Raw genomic sequence first — 5,843 nt, forward strand, 5'->3', positions numbered from 1 at the left:
TTTGTTATTGATTTCCTGAATTCTTGCGATCCTAAATTAATTGAAGGGGAAATCACCAGATTCTCAAACATGATTTCAAATAAGATGCCCTTTAATTTTCTAAAGAAATGAGTGGGCTTCTGTATGCTGCTGTGAAAAGAACACCAGACTGGGCTTTTCTGTCATTACCTATCATTCTCTATTATTAACTGTGTGACCCTGTGGTATGATCCAGTCCTTCAGATTCTCAGCTGGAGATTTGAGATAATAAGTCCTGATGTGGACCCTCTCCTATCCTCCCCAGTCAGTCAATCAGTCAATCAGTCCTGACTCACTTCCCTAGTGGTCCTGGCGTGAAGCTAAAACCAAATAGCTATGTCATGAGGAAGAACTTTCACAGATGAAACAGTTGCCACTGAGTTAATGAAGCTGAAGGACGAGCACCCTCTCTTACATGGGCCCTGGGTTCTGTCCACTCTGTAACCCTTCTCCTGTAGTGGAGTGGCACTGGAGTGGCCAAGGGCATGTTGAGTCAGAGCTAAAGTTTAGTTGAGCTGCATTCTAAATGACTTGTTTCTAATGAGATGAGTTCCAGATATCAAGAAGGTCATGGCAGTATCTTCACTTATTCAACTACAAACTGTACTGTATCTAGTACCTGTACTAAATGCTGGGGTGCAAGCCACCAACTTCAACACGACCCTATTGGAAGACAATATTAAGTCGTGGAAGACAGTACATCTTTAATTATTTGTCTATTCTACAAACAAGTTTAATTGGAATCTAAAAACAGCAAGGGATGAAAGCCCGGTTCATTAGGGACCCACTAACTGTAAAGGGCAGATAAAAACCTTTTAATTTTGTATAAGGTCATTAGAAATTTTAAAACAGCTCTGACAGAGCTGACTTAAAATATGTAAAGACACAGAAGAACCAACATAACTAATAAGCCTGAAGAAATAGGTACATACCACATTTCGTCTCCAACACATAGAATATGTATATGTTGATCATACGTTGTATGTTTATTAAAATTGGCCATGTTCTAGGCCATAGAAAAAGGTCTAATTTATTCCAAAGAGTCAATATCATGCAAACTATGTTCTGTGATCATGTAACAAAATTAAAAATTGCTAATAATAAAAGTTAAACATTTTCCATTTCCTGGAAACCAACAAACAATAAACAACCAAAACCAAAGAGAGGCCCCAAATCTTTGGGTTAAAGGAATCAATATATGTCAAAATTCATGAGGCACAGCCAAAGCAGCATTTAGAGGGAAACTTATAGTTTTAAATACACATATCAGGAAACGGGAACATTTGAAGGCAAATAAACAAAGCACTGGGTTACAATAGTTTGAAGAAGATAATAGAGCAAACTCTACAAGTGGGGGATATAGAAATTATAGTGTAATTCACACTGTGACTTATTCATACACAGGATGGCGAGGGAACCCACTGGAGAGGCAGCTGACCTGGAGAGATGACATGTAAGCTGAGTTTGATGGATTATGAGGAATTAGATAAGGAAATTGCGGGAAAACAGAGAGCACGTGCACTGAGGTGAGAAAGTGAGTTGGTTGTGCCCAGCTGCAGTGAGGGACTCCTGTGAAGAATTGGCCAGAGAGAAGTCGGGGTCATGTCAGACCATGAAAACTTTGTTGTGAAATCAATAGGGAGGCCTAACACATTTTTTTTTGAATGAGAGGATGATGATGATCAGTATAGGGAAGAGGTTAAGGGTATGAACGCCATAGTATATAGACTTACAGAATCACTATATTGTATGCCTGAAACTAATATAACAGTGTGTCAAGTAGGCTTCAATTAAAAAAATAAAAAATAAGGGTGTCTGGGTGGCTCAGTTGGTTATCCAACTCTTGATTTCCGCTCAGATCATGATCTCACAGTTCTTGGGTTCAAGCCCAGAATGGGGTTCCTCTGCACTGACAGTGTGGAGCCTGCTTGGGATTCTCTCTCTCTGCTTCTCCCCTGCTCATGCTCTCTGTTTCTCTCAAAATAAATAAATAAACAAAAAAAAAAAAAAAAAGAAAAAAAAAGGAGTATGAGCTCTAGAGTCAGGTGGTGCTGAGTTTGAATCTCACGCATTCAAACTGTGGTATTCAAGCTGTGTGTTCATGAACAAACCACTTACCCTCTGTAAGCCTTAATTTCCTCATCTTAAGTGGATAGGAATAGTAGTTACCTGATAAGTGTTTTGCGTATATAGAACACTTAGTGCAGTACCTGGCAGAGAGTTAGGGTTTATTTGCTGTGTTAGTACAATTATTCATAGCATACCTATTACTATCCAAAGTGTCTGTTTTGCTGATAAATCATATGGTCACAAATAGTTGGCAATCGTGGGTCAACTCTATGTGTGTGTGACTGTTTTAGAAAGATCATCCAGGATACACATTGGTCACACGTCCTGGATACACATAGTGGAAAGTCTACACATAGTCTACACATAGTCTAGAGACAGAGAGGTCAGCTAGAAGGGGCTTGAATGAAGCAGGTGAGAACTGACTGGAGAGTTCAGAACACAGGTATATTTTTTCTTTTTCTTTTTTTTTTCTTTTTTTTTTTAATTTTTTTTTAATGTTTGTTTATTTTGGAGACAGAGAGAGACAGAGCATGAACGGGGGAGGGTCAGAGAGAGAGGGAGACACAGAATCTGAAACAGGCTCCAGGCTCTGAGCCGTCAGCACAGAGCCCCACGCGGGGCTCGAACTCACGGACCGTGAGATCATGACCTGAGCCGAAGTCGGCCGCCCAACCGACTGAGCCACCCAGGCGCCCCTATTTTTTCTTTTTAACATTTATTTATTTTTGAGACAGAGAGAGACAGAGCATGAACGGGGGAGGGTCAGAGAGAGAGGGAGACACAGAATCTGAAACAGGCTCCAGGCTCTGAGCCGTCAGCACAGAGCCCCACGCGGGGCTCAAACTCACGGACCGTGAGATCATGACCTGAGCCGAAGTCGGACGCTCAACCGACCAAGCCACCCAGGCGCCCCTATTTTTTCTTTTTAAAGGAAAGCAGGATTTATACAGCTGGTGACTCATGTGATGCTCGTAGGCTTGTACTAATGTTTCTGAGTTAGATAACTTAGCGGATGGTGGTAGGGAATTCACCAAGGCGGGTTCTGCAGAAGGAGCATAAATTCGGGATTAAGGCCCACGGGATGGTGAATTTTCGGTATGTTGACTTCGAGATGCCTGAGGACTGCAATGCGGAGGAATTCATTAGAGTCAGAAAACAGAATTAGAAGTTCAGAGAGAGGCCAGGTCTGGAGACGGAGATATGGGTCTTATCTGTATGTGAGAGCAAACGAGATCACTCAGGGAGAGAAATGAAAAGTGAGAAGAGATGAGGCCTGGAGGCCAAGCCCACGGCACACTGCCAGTTCCGAGGTGTCCACGAAGGATGTTGTTGCCTGGGAGCTGGGGAAAGCCAGGAGAAATGAGGGTCACAGGAGCCAAGGAGGACAGAGTCTCAAGAATCGGGAAGTCGCCAGTGATGTCAGTGCTGTGGAAAGGTCAGATACAATGAGGGCAGGGACGTGCCACTCGGTTCAGCCATGTGAAGGCCATGGCGTCTATGGGAAGAAAGGTTCTGTGGGGTGGCTGGCTGGAAGCGAATTGCGGAAAGCGTGGTTTGAGTGGCAGTCCAAGGAGGCATGAAGTCAGGCTGTATTTATAAAATTTCTCAGAATTGTAGATTCAAGTCAAATCCATAATTCTGGTAATTAAAATAACATGTCAGAAAGTTCTGAGAGAATTCTCATGCCTGACGAATGAGCATCAATGGCTGTTATTTATTGTGCACTCTATGCCCACACACTGCCCACATTGTCTTGTGTGACACAGTGAAGGTGTGAGGAAGGTGCCCCTTTGACAAATGCAGAAAGTCATGTGCAGGGGCCCCAAGTGACCTGCTCAACATCACACGACTGCTGCGTGATAGAATTGCAAGTTGCACTCATCTCTGAACCACCCCAGAGGCCATGTTCATCCCTCTGAACCTCAACTCCAACTCAGAAGTGGAGGAGGGGCAGAGAGAGAGGGAGGGAGAGAGAGGATACCAAGCAGCCCGCACTGTGAGCGCGGAGCCTGACGTGGGGCTGGATTCCACGAACCGCAAGATCATGACCTGAGCCCAAATCAAGAGTTGGACGCCCAACCGACTGAGCCACCAAGTCGCTCCCATCCCCACATTTTTAATTGTCTGAAAACAATTAATAACTACTTACATAGTAATCGCCTTTTCAAGTTAAAAATGCTGAAATTTCACATTATTGCCAAAAAAGGCAATCACTTGTTTTGTCACAGTATAACCTGAGGACGACAGTGACGTTAAAGACATTAAAAAAATTCATTGTTCTGTCTTGTGCTGAGAGCAAACAGTGGACAACGACCAGTCTTTCCAACCTGAGTCCTGCTTTAGGGGAACAAGGAAACTTTGTGTATCTTTCAGTCCCGGAAAAGGGGGGTCTTTGTCCCCGAGTAAAATAGCAAGTTTCATCTTAGCCTTCAAGAATGATGTCTTTTCATGTCTTCATGGGGTACCTGAAGCCTTGCCAAAACTCTGGGGTGAGAAACCAAACCTGACTCACCCTGGCCAGTCTGCATGAGTCCCAGCCAAATAGGAGGCTCCTTCATGGGGATGAGAACACCCTTGTCCTTGGGCCTCCTTTCGTGTATTATTCTTTACATCACATGCATGTTATATAAAGCTTTTCATGTGTGTGGAGCATCCCAAGATACAATTCAAAATGCACTGCTTAAAATGGAAACAAAATAATGGGGCGCCTGGGTGGCGCAGTCGGTTGAGCGTCCGACTTCGGCCAGGTCATGATCTCACGGTTCGTGAGTTCGAGCCCCGCGTCAGGCTCTGGGCTGATGGCTCGGAGCCTGGAGCCTGTTTCCGATTCTGTGTCTCCCTCTCTCTCTGCCCCTCCCCCGTTCATGCTCTGTCTCTCTCTGTCCCAAAAATAAATAAAAAACGTTGAAAAAAATTTTTTTTGAAAAAAAAAATAAAAACAAAATGGAAACAAAATAAGACTAATCTTTCCAGAAGAAAAAGAAAAACTTTCAAATAGAGGGATGGATAAATAAAACAGAGGAATGGATAAAATAATACACTTTGTGGAATTCTGTACCATTAAGAGTTGACTAGATCTCTTTGAATCAATTTGGGCGAAGCTCAAAAATACACTATTGCCCGAAAACAGCACACCGCAAAATGACATGCGGAGCGTGATATTTATCCAAATGTAAAAATAACAACAGCAGCAAAAAACCATATAGACTTTCCATGGTTATGGTCCATACAGTAAAAGTATGTATTAAGGATTCATACCAGTCCTATAACCGGCCATTTCAGTGTCTGGGAGGTGGTGGTTGTGCTGGAGGAGTTGGGGTTGGTGGCCGATGAGGCAGAGACTCCTGCTCGATCCATAGCAGCTGTTCAAAAGTATGGTCCGGGGATCCCTAAAAGTCCCCATGATTCTTCCAGGGGGTCCTCAGAATCAAGACTATTTTCACAACAACATTACGATGTTCTTTGCCTTTTTCACGGTATCGACATTTGCGCTGATGGCGTTAACCAGTGGTGCGTAAAGCTGCTGGACTGTCAGTGTCATTGCGCCCTGCCCTGCCGGCTCGTTTGAAGTGGAAAAATAAATGCCAGTTTCACTTAGGAGTGACTTAAGGAAATGATAAAAGCGATTAATTTTATTAGATCTTGGCCCTTACGTACACATATTTAAAATATATCCTGAGTAGGGGGTGCCTGACTGGCTCAGTCGGTGGAACACGCGACTCTTGATCTCAGGGTTGTGCGTTTGAGCCCCACAT

Source organism: Panthera onca, chromosome D4, assembly GCF_046562875.1.
Source record: "Panthera onca isolate mPanOnc1 chromosome D4, mPanOnc1 haplotype 2, whole genome shotgun sequence".
NCBI lineage: Eukaryota > Metazoa > Chordata > Mammalia > Carnivora > Felidae > Panthera > Panthera onca.